The following is a 26,161-nucleotide window of genomic DNA, read 5'->3' as shown; positions in this document are numbered from 1 at the left end:
GTCCTTTGTTCTCTGCCTAGTCATCCTTTCTTCCTCTTAATCCCTAACAACTACTGATCTTTATACTGTCCCCATAATTTTGCCTTTCCCAGAATGTCATAAAGTCGAAATTGTACTGCACATAACATTTTTCAGATTGGCCTCATTCACTTTCTAATACACATTAAAGCTTCCTCCATGCCTTTTCATGGATTGATATCCCGTTTTGTTTTAGTGCAGAAAACTATTCCCCTGTCTGGATGCACTACCGATTATTTATCCATTTACCTACTGAAGGATTTCTTGGTTGCTTCCAAGTTTTAGCAATTATGAATAAAGCTGCTATAAAATCTTAGTGAATGTTTCTGTGTGGACATGTTTTCAAGGCACTTCAACTCAAATGCCAAGAAGTATAATTACCTTATTGTATGGTAAAAGTATGTTTAAACTACCAACTGTCTTCCCAAGTGGCTGTAGTATTTTGGATTTCTACCAGCAGTGAATGAGAGAGACTCTATCGCTTCACATCCTCACTAGCATTTGTGTTCTGGAGTTTTTGCCATTCTAGTAGGTGTGGAGTGGTATCTCATTGTTCTAATTTGTAATTCCCTAATGACAAGGCATTGAATATCTTTCATATACTAGTTTGTCTTCTGTTTACATTTGCTAATGATATATTCATATTTTTTGCCCATTTTCAAATTGAGTTTTTAATTTCTTTTTTGGGGTAATTGGGGATTGAACTCTGAGGCACTTAACCACTGAGCCACATCCCCAGTCCTATTTTGTATTTTATTTAGAGACAGGGTCTCTAAGAGTTGCTTCATGCCTCGCTTTTTTGCTGAGGCTGGCTTTGAACTCTTGATCCTCCTGCCTCAGCCTCCTGAGCCGCTGGGATTACAGGCATGTGCCTCCCCTCCTGGAGAGTTTTTAGTTTCTTCTTGTTGAGGTTTAAGCTTTTTGTGTATAACAGTCCCTTATCAGACATGTCTTTTAGAAATATTTTCTCTGTAGTTTGTTTCCTCATTCTCTTGACATTGTCTTTACAGAGTAGAAAATTTCAATTTTAATGAGGTCCAGTTGATCATTTCTCCTTTTTATGGATTGTGCCTTTAGTATTTAAATAGTCAATTCCAAGGTCATCTAGGTTTCCTGCTATGATATCTTCTAGGAGTTTTATAGTTTTGCATTTGGTTGGTGCATTTTAGAAACTTTCTATGGTTTCTGAAACCCTCTCTCTTTTGCAAAGCTCCTTTTTTCTTACCTTCTCTTTAATATCTCATGTCACCCATGGGAAAAACACAAATCACATCACAGCTCCCAACACATGTAAATTCTTATATACAGTAGATACAAAAGGAGGATATTTAATCCTAATTTAAGATTGCTGGAAGATTCTGGGAAACCCAGGCCAACAGGTCAGTCCTTCTTTTCTTGATTATTTTATTCAGAGGTGTGTATCTTATCTTGAATGTCCTTAAATTTTCTATCTCAGGGTGCCCACTACCCATGTCCCTTTTCACCCCTACTCATGTTCTTGGCTTCTTTCACATTCTGAGTCAAGAGTAAACTGAGACAAAACTGCCATTGAATGCTTTCATCAACACTTCTTGTCCAATACTACTAAAATGTCGACAAAGTTCTGGAAATGATCACATTTGAACTCAATGTTATATTATGTTCCAACCAAAAATAGAGAAGAAACTGAGGGCAATGTTTCCATGAAAATTTTCAACTTGCACTAAGTTTCTGCCTCAGTATTATTTAGTCACTTTGCATCTAGGAATTAATTGCCAACTTCTTTCAAAATCTTATGCTAACTTCCTAACAGGAGAAACTTTGGCTTTCACATCCAGTTGCCTTTATTTTTGGCTTTGCTTTTGCTATGTGCTGTGCTTTAAATATTTTATGATTCCTAAGGTCTAACTTTGGCTCTTGTGGGTAAGTTGCCTGTTTATGCACCAGGACCCTAAGGGATCGGAAACCTCTTATTGCAACCATAGAAAACTCTGAAGAACAGGATATTTATTCTCCTGAGGCAAGATTGGAGATGATAAAAACTGTTGCCTTCCTCATTCCAAAAATGGTTATGGTTATGGTTGAAGCCACTGCATGCTCAGCCTAAATAATGGGTTGAAGAGGAATTGTGGTGTCAGCCAAAATGGGGCAGTGGCGAAGGCAGTGAGCTCTGTAGTATTTTAAAAACACTTTCAATAGGAGGTCATTAGGCTGAGATGGTCCTAGGGCCTTGAGTTCCTGTGTAAGCAAACTCAACTCCAAAGCAAATAGCAAAATGAAACTTGAAATTTACCAATCAGAAGCTTCCAACTAACCTCAACTAGGGACATTGGCACCAGATCATAAGACAAATACCTAGCTATAGCCAATCAAGTAATTTCTTTACTTTGCTTCCATATTCAGTCTGTAAAAGCCACTGCCCTTAATGCTAAAGCAGAGTGCTCAGAACCTCCTCTGGTTCTGAGTGCTGCCTGATGCATGAATGGAATTTTGCTTAGGTAAATTCTACAAAATCTAATTTGTCTAAAGTTTTTCTTTTGATGGGGCGAAACTACTCCTTCTAGTAAGCTATATAGGGAAAGGACTATTAATAAAATTGTTAGGTCTTACTGAAAAAATAAAGTGCATATGATTAACTTGTAATCAGATAAAAAAATATATATAAGGGCTGCTGTAGTTTGAATAAATGTGCCCCAGATGCTCATGTGTTGAAGGCTTGGCCTCCAGACTGTGGCACTATTGGGAGGTGGTGGAATGTTTTGAGGTGGGGCTAGTGGAATAAAGTTTGATCACTGGGGGTATGCCCTTGAAGGGGACGTGCCTCTTCCTCTCTCTCTCTGCTTCCTGGCCACCATGAGGTGAGCAGATTGCTCCAATATGTGCTTCTGCCATGATACGCTGCCTTACTATAGGCACAAACTGACCATGGACTGAAACTTCCAAAAGAGAAGACAAAAACAGAAGAGGGAGCACGGGAGGAATAGACGAACACTAGATAGGGCAGAGGGGTTGGAGGGGAAGGGAGGGGGCATGGGGTAATTAATAATGGTTTAATGTGATGATCATTATTATCCAAAGTACATGTATAAAGACATGAATTGGTGTGAATATACTTTGTATACAACTGGAGATATGAAAAATTGTGCTCTATATGTGTAATAAGACTTGTAATGCTTTCTGCTGTCATAAAAAAGTAACACCAGAGACTTTAGCATTACAGATCTGCCAAAAAAAAGTTTCCTCTTTCTTTAATTTGTGTGTGTGTGTGTGTGTGTGTGTGCGCGCGCACTGGGGATTGAACCCAGGACCTTGAGCAAGCACTCTACTTAAAAAAAAAAAGTATTTCAGTATTGGGGATCAAACCCAGGGCTAGAAATACCACTGAGCATCATCCCCAGCCCATGATTTGTCCTTTTCTTAAGTTGTTTTATTTTAGGCATTTGTTACAGTAATAGGAAGATGATGAAGACAAGAAGAGAAGGGGCATAAAACATGATGGGAGCTGCTCACAAGATCGGTACAGACAGAAGACTGACTCATGAGGGATGGAGTGGGGCAGAGGCTGGAGAGGAGGGAGGTGCCAGGTCTTTGTGACTGGCATTTACGGTCAGCCAGTACACTGTTTCCATCCTGATCACTGGGGAGCTCCAGGGTGTACCTCAGAGATTGTAATCCAGTGGGGCTGGTCTAGTGCCAAGAAATCTGTTTTCAAATTCCTTCCTCACATTTGCAGGTCAGGATGACTAACATCATGAAGTCATCGGATAGAGGTCTGCTAACTATAGCTCCTGGGCCGAATCAAGCCTAGGATCTGTTTATTTTTCAGTTTATAGTTAAGAATGTTTTTAAAAGAAACTTTTTAAAGCATTGTAAACACACACACACACACACACACACACATAGAAAAAGAATATGGGAGAAAGATTTAAGTGGCCTGAGTAGGTTAAATTCTTTTTTTATATATTTCTTACATACATGACAATAGTGGAGTGCATTACATTCATAATTATCCATTCACAGCACTATTTTTTGTAACTCTGTATATAGAGTATGTTCAAACCAAATTATGCCATTATACATGAGCTCTTATTTTTTTTTTTGCATCACAATTCTTAATACACCTTTATACCACAATTTATCGTATCTCTGTATATAAGGTATGTTGACACCAAATTCACATCTTCATACATGTATTTTGTATAATGATGACCGTCTCCTTCCACTATCCTCGCTCTTCCCCTTCTCCCTCCCTTACCCTCCCACCCCTATTCCCTATCTAGAGGTAATTTTCCACCCATGCTCTCCCTCCCTACCCCACTTTGAGTCACCCCCCTTATATCAGAGAAAACATTCAGCATTTGTTTTTTAGGGATTGGCTAACTTCACTTAGCATAATCTTTTCTAATGCCATCCATTTCCCTGCAAATGCCATGATCTTATTCTTTTTTAGTGTGGAGTAATATTCCATTGTGTATAAATGCCACATTTTATATAATCCACTCATCCACTGAAGGACATCTATGTTGGTTCCACAGTCTAGCTATTGTGAATTGTGCTGCTATAAACATTGATATGGCTGTGTCCCTGAAGTGTGCTGTTTTTAGGTCCTTTGGGACCTAGTCCAAGAAGAGGAATAGCTGGGTCAAATGGTGGTTCCATTCCCAGTTTTCCAAGGAATCTTCATACAGCTTTCCAAATTGGCTGCACTAATTTGCAGTCCCACCAGCAGTGTATGAGTGTACCCTTTTCCCCACATCTTCACCAACACTTGTTGTTTGTCTTCATAATGGCTGCCGTTCTTACTGGGGTGAGATAGTATCATAGAGTGGTTTTGATTTGCATTTCTCTGATTGCTAGAGATGATGAACATTTTTTCATATATTTGTTGATTGATTGTATTCCTCTTCTGAGAAGTGTCTGTTCAGGTTCTTGGCCCATTTATTGATTGGATTATTTGTTGTTGTTGTTGTTGTTTTTTTGGTGCTTATTTTGTTGAGCTCTTTATATACCCTAGAGATTAGAGCTCTATCTGATGTGTGAGGGGTAAAAATTTGATCCCAGGATGTAGGCTCCCTATTCACCTCACAGATTATTTCTTTTGCTGGGAAAAAACTTTTTAGTTTGAATCCATCCCATTTGTTGATTCTTGGTTTTAATTCTTGTTCTATAGGCGTCTTATTAAGGAAGTTGGTGCCTAGCCCCACGTGATGAAGATTAGGGCCTTGAGTAGGCTAAAATATTTACTACTTGACTCTTTACAGAAAGAGTTTGCCTATGTCTGGTTGAGGTGGGGAATAAACAAATTAACAAGGTTTTACAGCTGGTGAAGAGGTAGTGGGATCTGCAGGACTTCTGCAAAGTCACTCTCCTTTTAGGTAAGAGAACATTTACTTTAAGTGTGGAATGTACTGTCACTTTTTAAATGTCTGCTGTGTCTCAGGCACTGTTGGGTACTCTATGTAACCATTCACATAATAAGGATATGGATAAGGCAAAGATCAAATGGGCTGCCCACTGAAAAGTGTACTTAAAATTATTTCAACCTCATTTTTGTTTACCTAGGAAAGGAGAAATCAGATCAGCCCTTGGAGATCCAGGAGGGAGGGGAACTCCTAGTTACACAAATATAAGATTCATAAATAAGCATAATGTTCTGAGATAAAGGTTGTGTCAATCCGTTTTGTGTCTCTGGGATCAAAACACCTGACAAGAATAACTTGGAGGAGGAAAAGTTTATTTTGACTCATGTTTTCAGAGGTCCATGGATGGCCAACTTCATTGACCTGGGCCTGAGGTAAGGCAGAATATCATGCTAGAAGAGCATGGCATAGGAGAGTTGCTCAGTTGTTGACAACTAGAAAGGAGAGTCAGAGAAAGAGAGAGAGAGAGAGAGAGACAGGAAGGTCATACCTGTAGTGACCCACTTCCTCTAGCCATGCCTACCTGCTTCACCCAGGAGTCTATTCAACTTATTCATCCATCAGACGGATTGATCCCCTAAGGAAGTTGCAGTCCTTGTGATTCAGTCATTCCTCAAAACTCCTTGCTGCACTGGAGACCGTACTTCCAACATATGAACTTTTGAAAGAACATTCCCGATCTAAACCATAACAAGGGTATGACTTAACTTTTTGAAAAAAAATGACTTAGTGAATACTATCTTACCTCTTGGCACACATTCCTGGACAATAGGGAGATGGGAAGCATCAGTCTGTGAACAGGTTTGATCCCAGAATTCTCTTTAAAAAGGAGGGTCCAGCCTGCCAGTGGCTCATCTCCCAGTCTCAAGGTAAAGGCTGAGGTTTGTGAGCAAGGCTGGGTTTTGCATGGCATGTGCCCCTGCACCTAGCTGTTCTACCCAGGGATTGTGATTTGGGGAGCAATGACTGAGGATGGAGTGTAATAAAAGATTGGTAATGTTGTGTGCATGTCCTGTCCTCCAGCTAATGTCAACTGAGAAATCCATCATGGTTCCAGGGGCAACCTCTGAGTGTTGACTGCAGGGTGAGTCATCAGAAGCAGTATCCTGTGAAAGCCATGAACCATTTTGTTCAGGATAGGATGCCTTTGGATTGACTAGACCTTGGAGTTCCTGGCAAATTCATGGACACTAGTCTTTCTGCTGAAATATCATAGAGCTTTGGACAATTTAGAAAAAATTGCAATGCAATATTTTTACCCCGAGTTCCTATAGATTGATTGGACATAGCCACTAATTTCCTCTACAGATATGAAAATGAAGGCACAGAAAAATGAAGTAACTTGTTTAAGTGACACACTGGATTGGACGTCAGAATCCAAACCCAGTCCCATTGAGTCCAAAGCCTGATCTCTTTCTGCATTACCCTACCACCCCTTGCAGAATTCCAGGCTATTACCATTTTCAAGTGAGAAAGCTGAGACTTGGAGAAGCGAAGCAACTTGTTCAAGGTTTTTCAACTGATACCAGAAATACTATAGACCGGTTTCTGGATTAGAGAGATATGAGTTGCCTTGTACTTTTTAGAACTTATCATAGGAACTGAGAAAGTCAAATAGAACCAGCTGAAACTCTTAGGGACAAAGGAGTATTGAGAGAAAAGGGAACTTTGTAGAACAAATGCATTTTACTTCTCTTAATGACCTGCTAGCTGATGTCTTCTTTCAAAGGGCTTTTAGGAGTCAGGAAGGTCTGAGCTGCTTTTGTCAGTTTGGCTCAGAGCTACCTATTTATTTATTTAGCTCTTTAAATATTAACTTGCATAGTCTAAAGCAAGCCCCCCAAAGTTTGAAGTTCATGGAAATAGGCCAGGTACAGATAAAGTCCTTTCCATCCAATAACACCCCAAGAGAGCATGAGTCTAGGTTGATCCTCAGCCAATATATGTATCTGTGATCTGACTACTCTGATTTTTCAGAGAGCACAACTATGAAGGGTGGTGAGATATTTCCAAGAAGCAGCTCGAACCTTGAGTTACTTTCCTAGTGCTGTATCTAAGGTGCCACTGCTGGAGAGAGGTCCTGAAACCCAAGCAAATCAGTTTTCAGAGCACTGATGACATAAATATCTCAGGCTCTCTTACCTGTGCTGCTTCTCAATGGATATTGTAAAGATATATTGTAACTCAGTTTCTGAATATGGTATAACACCCTGTCTGACTGGAAGATGGGCCAAATTCTGGAGAAGCTGCCTCATGTTTTTTGGTGATGGTTAAGAGCAGAATCTAATGATCTCTCTGAGGGCAATTTGAGTGAGGCCCTTCCTAGATGTTAGGATGGGTTGGATAATCTCTTTGCTCTCTTGTCTTTGGGAGTTCACACTTTTGCCTATAAAAGCTAAGTGGAATAGAGTTATGGAAATGTGACATGAACTAAGTATAGGCGACCATCCTATGTAGGGACAGTCAAGCTGGAATCTGGTCTCAGGTTACTTAAACACTTGACCCTATTTCTAGCTTTACCTTCCACATTAGTAGATACAAATCTGGGTAAGAATGGACAATCTGTTGGATTGTACATTGTACTTTTTCTTCTAGCTTGAATCATCCCTGTAGCCAGAAAAGAAAATAATTATCTTATTTATCTATGAATGGATGATTAGTTCTTTGCAGACTAATTCGTGAAATATTCAAAGAAGCTAGAGTTACGAAGAGGCCTTAAAGAATTTTTTGTTCAATGCCCTTGTTTTCAACAGAAGCAAATAAGGTTCAGAAAGGAGATGTGAGTGATTAACTCAAAGCCCACACAGAGTGGTCGGGGCAGGGCTGAACTGGACCTCAGGCCTTCAGATTCAGGCCAGTTGGTTTATGACCTGCTGAACTGTGCTTTACTGCTTCTCTGAAATGAGAACCTCATATTAAAATCCACCGTCCATAGTAAAAGCAGAAAGGAGACTCATTTGTTCAAAGAATTTTTTTCAACATCCCTTGGGCATAACCAAGAACAAGACTGAGAAAGCCCCACCTTCATTGCATGATGCTTATAGAACCAGATATTTGCAGAGAACAAATGTGGACTTTGTTCTCTTATTCATTCTTTTTAGTTGGTGAGAACAGATACATTGAAAAGGAATTGTCAGGGAGGTAAAGAGAGAAGGAGGGGGTGGAGGAGAGAGAACGAGGTGTATAAAAAGGAGAGAGGGACAGATATCTCCCAAAGGAGGGTCTCAGAGAGGGGAATATTTGGCTGCTGTTTTCCTTTTCCTCTTCCTCCTCCTCTACCCCACTCCCTCCTCTCACCTCCTCCTCCTTTTTTAATTAATTGTGGTTAGCTTAACTGTATCATACTCCTTTAACTCTCTCAAATGCAGACTTTTCTACTTTCCGGTAAACTTGAGTTGCCATGGTGAAAGAGTGGCCTGGGACAAGTCAAATGTAAAACACTGGAAACAACACCCCAACCCAGAGCAACACAGAGAGGAGTTAATTAGAAGGACCTGCCATGTGTTTCCCATTCCCTGCAACAGGTTCGATTGCTTTATGATTTATCACCTGATTTTCTAAGCAAAGCATTAGGCTTCATTCTCAGCTCTCCTTTCTTGAATGTGTTAAGAATGTGGGGAAAGAGGAGGCAGGGAAAGTCAAGTGAATGAGTAAGTTCCCTGTTGTTTGTTTGTAGAGCTTTCTTAGATCCATCCTATAGCCTTGTTGTGTCTGTCACCTTCTTTGTTCTCTGTAACCCAGTACCATCCACATGAGGACCTCTCTCTTAAGGATTATTAGAACTAACTTGTAAAAGTTTGTTGATGTCCACAATAAAACTATCTATTTTATTTTCATAGTTTACAAAGCACCTTCTTTGGGGACTGCAGTGGTGCATGCCCATAATTCCAGAGATTGGGGAGACAGAGGCAGTTAAAAGCCAGCATCAGCAACTAATAGGGGCTCAGTGGTTAAGTACCCTGGGTTCAATCCCTGGTGCCAAACAACAACAAAAGTCAAAACCAAAACTAAAACAAACAAACAAACAAGAAACCAAACAACCCCACAAACCATCTTCTTTCGTTCTATCTCATCATTACAATGACCTTGAGTAGAAATGGCTGGAGTTATCCTATTTCATGTTTACAAGAAGATCAAGGCAAGCAATGGTCTGCTCACTGGCCCTCACGCAGAAGGGGGTTCAGATCTGAGTTTCCTGAATTCAAGTCCATGGCTTAGCAGTTCTCTTCACAGCTCTGTTGTGCTGTCGTAATTTGTGAACATGGGACCACAGTGGAATGAGCGTCTGATCATGAATCAGAAAAAAACAAACTGTTTCCCCTGGTCTCAACTATTTAAAAAGGAGTCAGAAAGAGAGTTTAATCTATATAGATAGCATGGTGACCACAATTAATTCTGTATCACATATTTGAAATTTGTTAAGAGGATAGATTTTGTTTTCATCCCCTATCCCACACACATGAAAGAAACGGTAACTATGGAAGGTGATGGGGTATTAATTAGTTTGATTGTGGCCATCTTTTCCTAGTGTACACATATATCAAACATCAAGTTGTACACTTTAAATATATAAAATTCCTATTTGTAAATTATAACTCAATAAAGCTGAAAAAAGTTAATAAAAAAAGGGTTTGCCGCAGTCTGGCTGGGCACAATTCAGGAGCCACTTGTCAAAAGAAACAAACTTTATTTTTAGAACCACACACAACAAACAAAACAGCTCCTCAGGAAAAACCCTCAGAGCCCAACTGCCACCACCGGCTTCCCACAAGCCTCTCCACCTCCCCCCCCTCCTCCTACTCTTGAGGCTGATTGGCTGGGTCGCATGGGCGGAGCCAAAAAAAGTCCCCCAATGAACAGCTCCGTAGTCTGAAAGGGTGGGGAAACAGCCCAACGAGCATCACCACAGAGGAGCCAATCAGCTAGATGTTGCTGGGGCCGCTGTGAGCCAATCATCAGCTGGCAGTCTGAAAGGGCAGGGAAACAGCTCAATGAGCATCACTGCAGAGGAGCCAATCAGCTAGATGTTGCTGGGGCGCTGTGAGCCAATCATCAGCTGGCAGTCTGAAAGTTTGCTGGGGCCCCTTCGGCTGTGGCTCTCAACATCTCCCCCTCTGAGCTGTTTAAACAACAAGCATGTGGCTTAGGGACCGTGCCTTCCTTAGGTTGTCCAATAGTACATATGGTTCTTACCCGTTATCGGATGAGCTGACCTCAAGGCGTCAGCCTCCTGTCTTAGGTTGGTACCATTGCAATTGGATCTTACCTGTCACTGACTACCGGTCCAGTATACAGCCACACCTGTGGAGAGGTCTTTGTACCAGCGGGGGGGTGAGGTTCTTTGCCTCACCTCTGTTGGCCCCCAAATTTTAGCTGAATGATCATGACAAGCAGAAGGGAGGAAGATACACCAAGCCAATTGATGGCTCCTTTAGGAAAAATTGTACCACCGATGACACCATCAGCATAAATACCCCAACACTACCACAAGTTGCTGCACCAACAGATAGTTCACAATGCATACAAGTGAGTTCACAATGCATACAAGTGATACATAGTCCAGGCAAGTTCTGCAAGCAGTTCAGTGATGGCTATTGCAGAAGCTGTAGATTGGTTTTATTTTTTGTCTTCACCGGCACTGGGATGAAGATAGGAATTCCGGCAATAATGGCTAAAGAAAAAATTATGTAACATTCCAGAAGGCACTAAAAGAAAACAATTTTCTTAACAATTTACGTTGTCTTGAAGAGAATTATTAAATATAATGAAAAGGAAAGGTGAAAGTAAACAAACAGATCTGTTAACCTCCTTTTTTGTTCACATTTTAAAACAATCCTAGCCCAGCCCACTCTCTGAGGTGCTTGAAGTGGTCAAGAGTCTCGTTTCAGGGTTGGAGTGGGTGATCTGCTTTTCCTCCTCTGTCTCCGACTGTGAGCCTTGCTCCCGAAGACGCCTTGACTTTCTTATGGTGTCCCCCAATTTGAGAGTCCCCTTATGATTTTGGTAGTACAATAAATAATAAAGGCAAACTTATATCAATTCTATCCAAGTGCATATTTTCCATATATGTTTCAATGATTTTTAATGCCTTTCTTGCTTCAGGCGTTAACATTCGGGGTGAATTTGGATCTGATGGACCTTTTAGGATATCAAATAAAGGTCCCAACTCTCCTGTTGGTATACCTAGATAAGGCCTTATCCAATTTATGTCTCCTAATAACTTTTGAAAGTCATTAAGTGATTTGAGTTGATCTACTCGTATTTGAATTTTTGGTGGATGGACCATGGTTGAGGATAATAGAACTCCTAAATAATTAATTGGAAAATTTAATTGTACTTTATCTATTGCTATCTCTAGATTATAATTTTTTAATAAGTTTGTAAGTGTGGCATAACATTCTAGCAATGTGTTTTTAGCTTTGTGTGCTAATAATACATCATCCATATAGTGAAATATTTGTAGTTCAGGATTTTGATTTCTAAGTGGCTGGATTACTTTGTTAACATAAATTTGACACATAGTTGGGCTGTTAGCCATCCCTTGAGGGAGTACTTTCCATTCATATCTCTGATCAGGACCTTCATGATTCAGTGCAGGGATAGTAAATGCAAAACCTGGACTATCCTCAGGATGAATTGGAATTGAAGAAAAACAATCTTTAATATCTATAACTAAAACATACCAAGTTTTTGGCAAAGCAGACAATTGAGGAATCCCCGATTGAGCAGGTCCCATAATAACCATCTCATTATTAATGGCTCTTAAATATTGCAATAATCTCCATTTACCAGATTTCTTTTTGATGACAAAAATGGGAGTATTATGGGGAGATACAGAAGGTTGTATATGTCCTTCTGCTAATTGTTGTTTGACCAGGTCATGGGCTGCTTGTATCTTTTCTTTAGTCAGGGGCCACCGAGGAACCCATACTGGTCTTTCTGATTTCCAAGTAATTTTTATTGTCTCAGTGGCCCTTTCTGAAAATCCAACCCATGTCTGTCCATTCCTTGATCTATTTGTATTGGTGCTGCTATACCTTGTTCTTGTTTTTCTAATCTTTTTCCTTTCCTAAAACCTTGTCTAGCCATAATAGTGGGTGCATTTTGATTGATGTTATTTGTTAATGTCAAACCTAATTGATCTAGGACATCTTGTCCCCATAAGTTTACGGGAAGATGATCCAATACATATGGCTGTATAGTTCCTTCATATCCTTCAGGATCCTTCCAATCTAATACCATTGCACTTCTATGGGGATTAGTCGCCACTCCTAGGCCTCAAAGCGTTTGAGTGGCTTGTTGTAATGGCCAATGTTTTGGCCATTCTTGACGAGAGATGATGCTAAGGTCTGCACCTGTATCCAGTAGCCCATTAAATTCATGTCCTTGAATATTTAGTTTTAGCATGGGGCAAGAATCTAAATTTAAAGAAAGCATAGCCCAATCTACACCTGTGGAGCCTAATCCCTTGGAACCTCTTTCTACAGCACGACTGGAAAATTTATCATGTAGGCTGGGTATTATTAATAACTGTGCTATTCTATCTCATGGTGAAATTACTGATATACCCTTTGGAGAACTGGCTATAATTTTTATTTCACCTTCATAATCGGGATCAATTACCCCAGGACTTATCATAAGTCCTTTTAGAGTAGAAGAGCTGCGTCCCAATAATAAGCCTACTGTTCCTTTGGGAAGAGGTCCTTTTACCCCTGTGGGAATGATTTGAACTCCCATCTCTGGAGTTAGTACTGCTCTGGCAGAGGCGCAGATGTCCAACCCTGCGCTCCCTCTGGTTTGTCTGATGAGGGATCTGATGGACATTGTGTCCTGGGCACTACCCTGATGGGGTTGCTGGGTTCCTCCAGTGCTCTGTATATTTGTGGTTTTGGGCCCCGGAGCATTGGGCCCCCCTGTCCATTTTTTTGGCAATGGAGCCCGATGCCTTTCTCCATGATATCATGGATAAACACCTGGTCCTTGTTCGTTTTTTGATAATGGAGTACCCTCTATGGTGGTTTGAGAACGGCATTCATTAGCCCAATGTCTCCCTCTACGGCATCATGGGCAAATACCCTGTATTCTACTCCTTTGATACCTAGTTTTGTTAAACCCTCCTCCTATGGGGCAATTCCTTTTAAAATGTCCTGTTTGTTCACAATTGTAGCATGTTCTTGGCCTGGCATCTAAAGCCTATTTTACTGCAGCTGCCACAATTTGACCTTGTTCATTAATGTCTCTGGCATCTAAAGCCTGTTTTACTGCAGCTGCCAGGACTTGCTCTTGTTCATTAATGTCTCTACATAATTTAATATATGTGTTTAAATCTTCATGTTTCCATGGTCTAATGATTTCTCTGCACCAACGATTCGCTTGGTCATAAGCCAGTTGTTTTATTAATGGCATTGCTTGTTCTGTATTCCCAAAAACTCTGGTAGCTGTTTGAATAAGCCTATCTACAAATTCAGCGTAAGATTCATTAGCTCCTTGTATTACCTTAGATAATTGACCTTGTAAACCTCCATGTCCTTGTAAAGTCTTCCATGCCCTCCGCCTCTGCAGCAATTTGTGCCAGGATCATATGCAATTTGTTGCTGCTGATCCTCATAAGGTCCCTTTCCTAACAACATATCTAGATTTCTCTGAGGATAACCAGCTGCTGCATTTCGCCTAGCCATCTCCTTGCAAAATTCCTCATTGGCAACCTTCCATAACAGGTATTGTCCTCCATTTAGCACAGCTTTACACATATTAGCCCAATCTGCTGGTGTCATGTTCAAGTTGTTAATGGATTCGACCAAGCTTACAGTGAAGGGTGCTTGAGGACTATAGGTTGTTACAGCCTCTTTTAGCTGCTTCACTGTTTTGAAATTTAAAGCATGGTGAATTCGCTGCCCTCCTGCCTCAAATACAGGGCATGTTAATATTTGAGATCCTGTCTCAGGATCCCAACTATCAACTGTGGGGGTTGGGAGCCTCCCAGCATATGGAGGTGGTGCTGTTGGTTGGACACTTATGCCCTCTGGTGATAGAAAGGTGTTAGTATCAGTCTCCTTTTGTAACTTTCCCCCTGATGGCTTTTTCTGCTCTAAGCTTTCTTCCTCTATCTTTGTCTGAACTGAAGGCTTTGGACTAAGCAAACCAGATACCAACGCCCACAATGTCAATGTGCCAACTGGCAGAGTTCCTGGGCTTTTCTTTTCTATTCTTTTTAAATCTTCACCATGATGGTTCCATTGTGATATATTTAACAACTCCTCCTTAAAAAGCCATGGGCTACATTTTTGTATTGTATCAATGTATGCCTTGACCGTTCTTGATTTTACTGGGATGCCTCCTTTCTCTGACAATTAACACTCTTTTGGTTTGTTTTTTACTAATTTCTGATCCCATATTTCTACTATAATACAACCCAACAAGATGACGCCAAACAAAACCGAGACAGAATGAAATAAAAATGGAACAACAAAAAATCATTATAGCCTTTCTATCCTCCTGAAATGTGCATCCGTCCTTTCTCCCTATCTGTTCCTCAGATGTAAATAGTTTTTCCTCAGATGTGAGCGGTTTTTCTTCCATCTCACTCATCTCCAGGGACAGGCAACTTAAAACAAAAGTGAAGCAAAACAAAAGAGGAATCTTAAAATGGCTACTCATCCTCTCGCCCTGCCCTCAGGGGCGAGCAGTTTATCTTATCACTTACCCTCAGTCGCTCCCCGTGCGGGCCACCAAATGCCGCAGTCTGGCTGGGCACAATTCAGGAGCCACTTGTCAAAAGAAACGAACTTTATTTTTAGAACCACACACGCCAAACAAAACAGCTCCTCAGGAAAAACCCTCAGAGCCCAACTGCCACCACCAGCTTCCCACAAGCCTCTCCACCTCCCCCACTCCTCCTGCTCTTGAGGCCAATTGGCTGGGTCGTGTGGGCGGAGCCAAAAAAAGTCCCCCATTGAGCAGCTCCATAGTCTGAAAGGGTGGGGAAACAGCCCAATGAGCATCACCGCAGAGGAGCCAATCAGCTATATGTTGCTGGGGCCGCTGTGAGCCAATCATCAGCTGGCAGTCTGAAAGGGCAGGGAAACAGCCCAATGAGCATCACCGCAGAGGAGCCAATCAGCTAGATGTTGCTGGGGCTGCTGTGAGCCAATCATCAGCTGGCAGTCTGAAAGTTTGCTGGGGCCCCTTTGGCTGTGGCTCTCAACAAGGGTTTACCTCTTAGGTTCTAAGTGGCCCTTTCATTCTCTGTTAAATGGTTTCTTGTTTTATTTTTATGGCTTTTTTAAAAAATTCTTTTTATATATACATGACAGTAGAGTGTATTTTACATATTATACATACATGGAATATAACTTATTCTAATTAGGATCCCATTCTTGTGGTCGAACATGATGTGGAGTTACGCTGGTTGTGTAAAATATTTTCATTATTGGAAAATACTGATTGAGACTGAGTCTCCAAGAGGCATTTGAGGATAATTCTTCCTACGGTTTAAATGTAGGTGCCCCTCTGCCCAGAATTCCTTTGTTGGAACCTAATACCTGGTGTCATAGTATGAAGAGATGGGGGGCTTTGTGGAAGTGATTAATTCATGAGGACTCCACCCTCATCAGTGCCTTTATCAAAGAGGTTGAAGGGAGCTGCCCTGACCTTCTACCATGTGATTAGTGTCTTCTAGCTATACAGGATACCAACCACCAAGCAGAGAGCAAGTCCTCACCAGACACATAATCTGCTGATATTTGATCTTGAACTTCCCAGCCTCTGAAACTGTGAGCAATTAGATTTCTGTTGTTTACTTGCTGCCCAGTTTTAAAGATATTTTGTGATATCATCCTGAATACCCAGTTCTGAAACATTAATATTTTATACAGTAATACGTTAATTTAAAAAGTTACTATTTATTCTTGAGCATACATGACAATCTGTTTTTAAAAAACATTTTTTAATTATCAATGGATCTTTATTTATTCATTATTTATTTATTTACACGTGGTGCTGAGAATTGAACCCAGTGCCTCACACATGCTAGGTAAGTGCTTGTGCACTGAGTTACCACCCCAGCCCTCTCACATGATCAATCTTAACATTAGTTTTGCTACTAATAGTTCTAAAGAAAAACATGGTTTCTTAAAATGAAGACAACTAAACTTAGATGGAATCACTCTAGATACAGGTGCTCAGTCAGCTTTTTAGGCCTCAAATTTCAGAGGTGCACACAGTCATGAGAACAGAATGATGATGCTGATGAGTCAAGGCTTAACCAAGCCAACAAATGTTAGTATTTATTCGATACATAAAAAGCAAGGCATTTTTTCCTGATTATTCTGTTTGTCTTTGCCAACAGTCCATGAGATAGGTACTATTATTATCCCCTTGACAGAGAGGAGCTGAGAGCAGGAGGTTATAAACGGTTTGCTCAATGTCTTCCAGCCTGTAAAGGCTAAGCCTGCCGAACCCTGACTCTAACACCAACCCTAACCCTAACCCTAACTGATTCTGCAGGACTGGCTCTTTGACTGATTAAGTGCCAGAAAAACCAATTCACTAATTTACATGAGGTTCTAGTTAGAGAGCTGAGTGCAGGCCTCATCTGTGCAAGACTTGCCTTATAGCTCAGTAACTTCATTGAAGACACCAAGTGACAGACAAGATTTTCCTTGGAGATTTTGAATTTTACCAGACATAACCAGCTGTCTTCAGGGAATACGTTTTTACCCAAAAGGACCAATGATCTATGAACAGAGCTGTGGGTATTGGTGGAGACACTCTGAGAGTATCACTGCTTGGCTTTCTGTTTCTAGACTCCTGCGGACCCCCACCCTCTGTTATGACAACACAACATTACCTCAGATGTATTGCAATTCAACTGAGTAGGTTACCATAAACCACATTCCAATATGTTTTCCTGGGGAGATACCCTGGGGTCACCCTGATTAGACTTAGGGGAGACTCTGGTGTCCTTAATTGAATTTGTAAGGCATCCTGTTCCCGACAGAAAATGGGGAGAATCCCTACTCCCATCAATAGCACATTTACAACCATCTCCTGAGTAGTTTATTTTTGCAGATGGAGAATTTCAGTCATTTTATGTTCTTATTGTTTTCAATTTACTGACCAAATTCTGGGACTCGACCCAATTTGAGGTTTGTAACCTCTTGTGTGTTATTATAGAAAGAAGTAGGGCACAATGAATGAATTTCTCATTTTTCATCTGATTCAGACTCTGGTTTTTAAGTGGGACAGTTAGGTGTTACGTGTTTATGTATGAAGATGTATGTAGATGTAAGTATACATGCACATATACACACTTATTGGAATAAACATATTTGATCTAATACAACTGAAAACTTTAGTGAACATCAATCTGAGTCCCTCTTTTTATACCTTTTACTTGCTGTGAATGACTCATCTTCTGTCCTATTCTTTCCTTTGTCCTTGACATAGTTCCCCTATAACAAGTATTTTATTTATTTATTTATTTTAACCACTTATACAGTGATGCTGTGTGTTAGATTCTGCTACAAGCATGTTCCGAATATTATTTGGTATAATCCTATTTATCTCTTTGAAGTGAATCTTATTACTATACCCGGAAACTGAGGTACATTTTCTTATCTGCTGGGAAATTGGGCTTGCACAGTATGGCGGTGATGTGTGACACTGTTGCTGTGTTTGGAAGGTTTGGGTTTTGTTTTCCATATACGAGAATAAAAAAAAGCACCCCAAAACCAAAAAAAAAAAAAACAACAAAAAACTGTGATATGATAGTGCTGGAGGTGATAGAAAAAGAACCACCATTCTTCTGCAGCTGAAAAGCTAGAATCATCAAAGGCTGGATTTACTAAGTGATGTACTGGCTTTAGGACTACACTCACAGGTATTAGAAACATTTTTACTATTAAAATTCCTTAAGGAAACAACTTTGTTATTGTGATACTCAAACTCTCTAGCTTCGAACTTCCCCTCCCTTTGAAATAATTATGTGCATAATGTACTTTTTAATGATCTGTGGTTTCTCTGGAATGTAAATGTCATGTTTGAGCATTGCAGACTGCTCTTCCTAAGCCTAGGGCCTCCCTGCCTTTGCGCACAGCATTCTTTGCTAAGAATTCTTACAGTTCTAGCAGGCAAGGTTCTGAAGCAGGATACCAGGTGAGTCTTATCTGATTCACCTGTTTTTCTGCTTGGGAGCCATGCAAACCTGGGGTCATCCAGAGAGTGGTTTGGGCACAGATGACTTGTGGCTTTGACCAGGATAGTACTGGTAAAGAACTGAGGGGTGAGTGGAAGCAAGTATGCTTTGAAGATAAAGTAGACAGGGTTGGTGATTGGTGAAGGTGGATGAGAAAGGGGAATTCACTATCCATTTGGAGTTGTCTAGATGTTTGATTCTAAGTTCCTGTGGTTCAAGGACACCTATGTAGTCCCAGTGCTTTCCACAGTGCTTGGAACATAGTAAGCAATTGATAAATACTGACAGAATATGTTGAAAGAGTGAGTGATGAATGAAGAAGTGATCTGACGAATTTGTTTCTTGCCCAAGGTCACATCACTGTTTAATGGCAGAACTAACTCTGGAATTTAGGTTATGTGAGTGTTCCAGAGTCTTTGGCTTTATGTCTTTTTTTTTTGTGCTCCCTCTTCCAGACTTTAACTCTTTGAAGATAGGAACTATGTAAAACTAAGCATGACTAAAGCTGTTAGTTGGCAGTAAAAGACAGAACTGAAGATGGGTGTCCACATGCATGAATGTGAATATTTCCTAGGCATGAATGTCTTCCTTTTTGGGGATAAGGGAGGAAGTAGTTGGGGAAAGACTGGAAATTAACAGATATAGGTTCCCAGGTTCTTTCACTGTCAAAATGTCAATTTTACTTTTTCATTGTCTTAGTCCTTCTTGTGCTGCTATAAAAGAATACCTGGGACTGGGCAATTTGTAAAGAATAAAGATTTATTTCTTACAGTTCTGGAGACTGAGAAGTCCAAGGTCAAGGAGCTGCATCTGGTGAGAACTATCTTGTTGCATCATCCCATGGCAGAAGGAAGACAGGAAAGAGAGAGAAGAGAGGGGAGAGAGGAGAAGGTCAAACTCATGCCTTTTAACAGGAACCATTCCTTTGATGATGGTGTTAATCCATTCATGAGGGCAGATCACTCATGAATTAATCATGTCTTAAAAGTCCTACCTCTCAATCCTCTTATACTAGGAGTTCAGTTTCTGAGCACGTGCATTTTGGAAGACACCATTTCATTCATCATCTCTTATTTGTGTATTCCTTTCCATTCTATCAGCAGCTCTTACCCACCCCAGGCTGGACAAATGCAATAGCCTCCTAAGCTTTCACCTTTTGTCTTGTGTTTATGTACTATTGACCTCCTGAAATAGAATTTCATTAACTTTGCTACTGATTAGTAGGGTGACCTTGGCCAAGTACTTAAGGTTTTTTGAGCCTGAGTTTACTCATTTGTCAAAAGTAGATAATGATGAAAAATGCTCTACTAACATTGTGCAAATTTGTTGAAAATATCTCTGTGAATTAGGCCAGACCACAAAGGCTGGGCCAGGGTAGAGAACTGGAGAGAACTATAAGTCCGATTTGTCTAAGGCCACTTCCTCTGCCTTAACTTATTTATTATGTCTTAACTCATGAGCAAAACAAGATAATGGAAGATACAAGTAGAAGCATCTCTGTAGTGCAAGTTCAAATTCAGCAATTTTGGAAGGCTTTGGTGAAGCCTCAAGATAAAACTGCTGAATACATCCTAAATGGTCTCTTTTGAATGTGATTACTCCTTCTAATCCTGGTTTCTTCACTGAGCTAGATATTTTTGCACAATTTATCATATTTAATCATCACAATAAAGATGAAAATAGACAAATTATCCCCATTTTGCAGATATGACAACTGATAGATTAATTAACTTATCCAAGACCTCAAAACCAGTTTTTTTTAAATTAAAAAAATTTGAATCCTGGATTTATACTCAGTTTTATTTCATTCCCAAGCCCATCGATTTCAAGTAATAGTTACTATAAAAATATATGCTTTCTGTGTTCATGGGGGATTGGTTCCAGGACCCTCCTGCAGGTACCAAACCCCTCACATGCTCCAATCCCTTGTATAAAATGAGATAGTATTTGCATGCCTACACAATCCTCCCATGTACTTTATTTTTTTTGTTTTTATTTATTTATTTATTTATTTTTTATTTTATTTTTTTATTGGTTGTTCAAAACATTATAAAGCTCTTGACATATCATATTTCATACATTAGATTCAAGTTGGTTATGAACTCCCAATTTTACCCCAAATACAGATTGCAGAATCACATCGGTTACACATCCACATTTTTACATAATGCCCTATTAGTAACTCTTGTATTCTGCTACCTTTCCTATCCTCTACCATCCCCCCTCCCTCCCCTCCCATCTTCTCTCTCTACCCCATCCACTGTAATTCATATCTCTCCTTGTTTATTTTCCCATTCCCCTCACAACCTCTTATATGTAATTTTGTATAACAGTGAGGGTCTCCCTCCATTACCATGCAATTTCCCTTTTCTCTCCCTTTCCATCCCACCTCATGTATCTGTTTAATGTTAATCTTTTCTTCCTGCTCTTCCTCCCTGCTCTGTTCTTAGTTGCTCTCATTATATCAAAGAAGACATTTGGTATTTGTTTTTTAGGGATTGGCTAGCTTCACTAAGCATAATCTGCTCTAGTGCCATCCATCTCCCTGCAAATTCTATGATTTTGTCATTTTTTAGTGCTGCGTAATACTCCATGGTGTATAAATGCCACATTTTTTTTATCCATTCATCTATTGAAGGGCATCTGGGTTGGTTCCACAGTCTAGCAATTGTGAATTGTGCTGCTATGAACATCGATGTAGCAGTATCCCTGTAGTACGCTCTTTTAAGGTCTTCAGGGAAAAGTCCAAGAAGGGCAATAGCTGGGTCAAATGGTGGTTCCATTCCCAGCTTTCCCAGGAATCTCCATACTGCTTTCCAGATTGGCCGCACCAGTTTGCAGTCCCACCAGCAATGTACAAGGGTACCCTTTTCCCCACATCCTCGCCAGCACTTGTTGTTGTTTGACTTCATAATGGCTGCCAATCTTACTGGAGTGAGATGGTATCTTAGGGTGGTTTTGATTTGCATTTCTCTGACAGCTAGAGATGGTGAGCTTTTTTTCATGTACTTGTTGATTGATTGTATGTCCTCTTCTGAGAAGTGTCTGTTCAGGTCTTTGGCCCATTTGTTGATTGGGTTATTTGTTTTCTTATTGTTTAATTTTTTGAGTTCTTTGTATACTCTGGATATTAGGGCTCTATCTGAAGTGTGAGGAGTAAAAATTTGTTCCCATGATGTAGGCTCCCTATTTACCTCTCTTATTGTTTCTCTTGCTGAGAGAAAACTTTTCAGTTTAAGTAAGTCCCATTTGTTGATTTTTGTTATCAACTTTTGTGCTATGGGTGTCCTATTAAGGAATTTGGAGCCCGACCCTACAATATGTAGATCGGAGCCAAATTTTTCTTCTATCAGATGCAGCGTCTCTGATTTGATATCTAGCTCCTTGATCCACTTTGAGTTAACTTTTGTGCATGGCGAGAGGAGGGGATTCAGTTTCATTTTGTTGCATATGGATTTCCAGTTTTCCCAGCACCATTTGTTGAAGATGCTATCCTCCCTCCATTGCATGCTTTTAGCTCCTTTATCAAATATAAGATAGTTGTAACTTTGTGGATTAGTCTCTGTGTCCTCTATTCTGTACCATTGGTCCACCCTCCTGTTTTGGTACCAGTACCATGCTGTTTTTGTTACTATTGCTCTGTAGTATAGTTTGAAGTCTGGTATCGCTATACCGCCTGATTCACACTTCCTGCTTAGCATTGTTTTTGCTATTCTGGGTCTTTTATTTTTCCATATGAATTTCATGATTGCTTTCTCTATTTCTACAAGAAATGCCGTTGGGATTTTGATTGGCATTGCATTAAACCTATAGAGAACTTTTGGTAATATCGCCATTTTGATGATGTTAGTTCTGCCTATCCATGAACAGGGTATATTTTTCCATCTTCTAAGATCTTCTTCTACTTCTCTTTTTAGGGTTTTGTAGTTTTCATTATATGAATCTTTCACCTCTTTTGTTAGGTTGATTCCCAAGTATTTTATTTTTTTTGAGGATATTGTGAATGGAGTGTTTTTCCTCATTTCCGTTTCAGAAGTTTTGTCGCTGATATACAGGAATGCCTTTGATTTATGCGTGTTGATTTTATATCCTGCCACTTTGCTGAATTCATTTATTAGTTCTAGTAGTTTCTTTGTAGACCCTTTTGGGTCTTCTAGGTATAGAATCATGTCATCTGCAAATAGTGATAATTTAAGTTCTTCCTTTCCTATTTTTATGCCTTTAATTTCTTTCATCTGTCTAATTGCTCTGGCCAGTGTTTCGAGAACTATATTGAATAGAAGTGGTGATAGAGGGCATCCCTGTCTTGTTCCAGATTTTAGGGGGAATGCCTTCAATTTTTCTCCATTGAGAATGATGTTAGCCTGAGGCTTAGCATAGATAGCTTTTACAATGTCGAGGTAAGTTCCTGTTATCCCTAGTTTTTCTAATGTTTTGAACATAAAGGGATGTACTTTGTCGAATGCTTTTTCTGCGTCTATTGAGATGATCATATGGTTCTTATTTTTAAGTCTATTGATGTGGTGAATAACATTTATTGATTTCCGTATATTGAACCATCCTTGCATCCCAGGGATGAATCCTACTTGATCATGGTGCACAATTTTTTTGATGTGCCTTTGTATCCGATTCGCCAGAATTTTATTGAGGATTTTTGCATCTAGGTTCATCAGAGATATTGGTCTGTAGTTTTCTTTCTTTGAGGTGTCTTTGTCTGGTTTCGGAATCAGGGTGATGTTGGCCTCATAGAATGAATTTGGCAGAGCTCCTTCTTTTTCTATTTCCTGAAATAACTTGAAAAGTATTGGTATTAATTCTTCCTTAAAGGTTTTGTAAAACTCCGCTGTATACCCATCTGGTCCTGGGCTTTTCTTGGTTGGAAGTCTTTTGATTGCTTCTTCTATTTCATCTATTGTTATTGGTCTGTTTAAGTTGTGAGTATCCTCCTGACTCAGTCTGGGCAAATCATATGACTTAAGATATTTATCGATGTCTTCACTATCTTCTATTTTATTGGAATATAGGTTTTCAAAATAATTTCTAATTGTCTTCTGTATTTCTGTAGCATCTGTTGTGATATTGCCTTTTGCATCCCGTATGTTAGTAATTTGAGTTCTCTCTCTTCTTCTCTTCGTTAGCATGGCTAAGGGTCTGTCGATCTTATTTATTTTTTCAAAGAACCAACTTTTAGTTTTGTTAATTTTTTCAATAGTTTCTTTTGTTTCAATTTCGTTGATTTCCGCTCTGATTTTAATTATTTCTTGCCTTCTGCTACATTTGCTGTTGTTTTGCTCTTCCTTTTCTAGGGCTTTGAGATGAAGTGTGAGCTCATTTAGTTGTTGGTTTTTCCTTTTTTTGAGGAATGACCTCCAAGCGATGAATTTCCCTCTTAAAACTGCTTTCATTGTGTCCCATAGATTCCGATATGTTGTGTCTGTATTTTCATTTATCTCTAAGAATTTTTTGATTTCCTCCTTTATGTCTTCTGTAACCCATTGATCATTCAGTAACATATTGTTCATTTTCCATGTGATGTAGGATTTTTCCTTCCTTCTTTTATCATTGATTTCCAGCTTCATTCCATTATGATCAGATAAAATGCATGGTATTATCTCCACCCCTGTATATTTACTGAGGGTTGCCCTATGGCTTAATATATGGTCTATTTTTGAGAAGGATCCATGTGCTGCTGAGAAAAAAGTATATCCACTTGATGATGGTTGATATATTCTATATATGTCAGTTAAGTCTAGGTTGTTGATTGTGATATTGAGTTCAATAGTTTCTTTATTCAGCTTTTGTTTGGAGGATCTGTCCAATTGTGAGAGAGGTGTGTTGAAGTCACCCATAATTATTGTGTTGTGGTCTATTTGATTCTTGAACTTGAGGAGAATTTGTTTCATGAATGTCGCAGCACCATTATTTGGTGCATAAATATTGATAATTGTTATGTCTTGTTGGTGAATGGTTCCTTTTAATAGTATATAATGTCCTTCCTTATCCCTTTTGATTAATTTAGTCTTGAAGTCAATTTTATTCAATATGAGGATGGCCACCCCTGCTTGCTTATGAGGACTGTGTGCGTGGTATATTTTTTCCCAACCTTTCACCTTTAGCCTGTATATGTCTTTTCCAATCAGATGTGTCTCCTGGAGGCAGCATATTGTTGGATTTGTTTTTTTAATCCATGTTACCAGCCTATGTCGCTTTATTGGAGAGTTTAAGCCATTAATGTTTAGAGTTACTATTGATATATGGTTTGTACTTCCAGCCATGTTTGATTATTTATCTTCTTCTTTTTTTTTAATTTAGTTTGTTTCTCCATGGTTAGCTTTCCCCCCGCCCTCTGTCTTTATAGAGGCACTTCCCACTGATGGTTTTGGTTATTGTTTTTCATTTCTTCCTCGTGTAGTGTTTTGCTCAAGATGCTTTGCAATGCTGGTTTTCTGGCTGCAAATTCTTTTAGCTTTTGTTTATCATGAAAGATTTTTATTTCATTATCGTACCTGAAGCTTAATTTTGCTGGATACAGAATTCTTGGTTGGCATCCATTGTCTTTCAGTGTTTGAAATACGTTGTTCCAGGATCTTCTCGCTTTCAGCGTCTGTGATGAAAAATCCGTTGTTAACCTTATTGGTTTACCCCTGAATGTAATCTGCCTCCTTTCTCTTGTAGCTTTTAGTATTTTCTCTTTGTTCTGTATATTGGATATCTTCATAACAATGTGTCTTGGCGTTGGTCTACTGTGATTTTGTGTGCTCGGTGTCCTGTATGCATCTACAATTTGTATATCCGTTTCCTTTTTTATTTCTGGAAAGTTTTCTGTAATTATTTCTTTCAGCAGGTTACTCATTCCCTTGGTTTGAATCTCTGTACCTTCGTCTATCCCGATGACTCGTAGGTTTGGTTTTTTTATGTTATCCCATATCTCTTGGATGTTTTTCTCGTGGTTTTTAACCAGCCTTTCTGAGTTGGCTAGGCTCTATTCAAGATGATATATTTTGTCTTCATTATCTGATGTTCTGGCTTCTACTTGCTCCACTCTGTTAGTGATACTCTCAATTGAGTTTTTAATTTGGTTTATCGTTTCCTTCATTTCTAGAATTATTGTTTGGTTTTTTTTTTTATAATCTCAATCTCCTGATAAAGATGCTTAACTTCTTCTTTTATCTGTTTATGTAATTCATTTTCAAAGTGTTCTTTCACTTTTTGGATTTGCTGTCTCGTATCTTCTTTAAGGTTCCATTCCATCTGTGTAAGATATTCCTTGAGTTCTTTATATGACCATTTTTCTGCTGACTCTAGGTCCTCCTGAATATTTAGGCTGTCCTTCATTGTTTGTACTCCTTTTCTTCCTTGCTTTTTTATGCTGCTCATGTTACTTCTTGTTCTGTTTGACTGCTGAGTTACTGTTTACTCTTATAGATTTATTTGATGCTTGGGAGGAAAGATATTAGAAGGGAAGGGAAGAAGTCACTTAGATTCCTCCATGGAGTTTTTGCTCTGATCTTCAATGTTCTGATCGTACTGTTTACTTCATGCACTCGGG

The sequence above is a fragment of the Marmota monax genome, unplaced genomic scaffold, assembly GCF_021218885.2.
Source record: "Marmota monax isolate L192 unplaced genomic scaffold, Marmota_monax_Labrador192_F-V1.1 WCK01_AAM20220418_F8-fsc00062, whole genome shotgun sequence".
Lineage (NCBI taxonomy): Eukaryota > Metazoa > Chordata > Mammalia > Rodentia > Sciuridae > Marmota > Marmota monax.
This window is presented reverse-complemented; position numbering follows the sequence as displayed.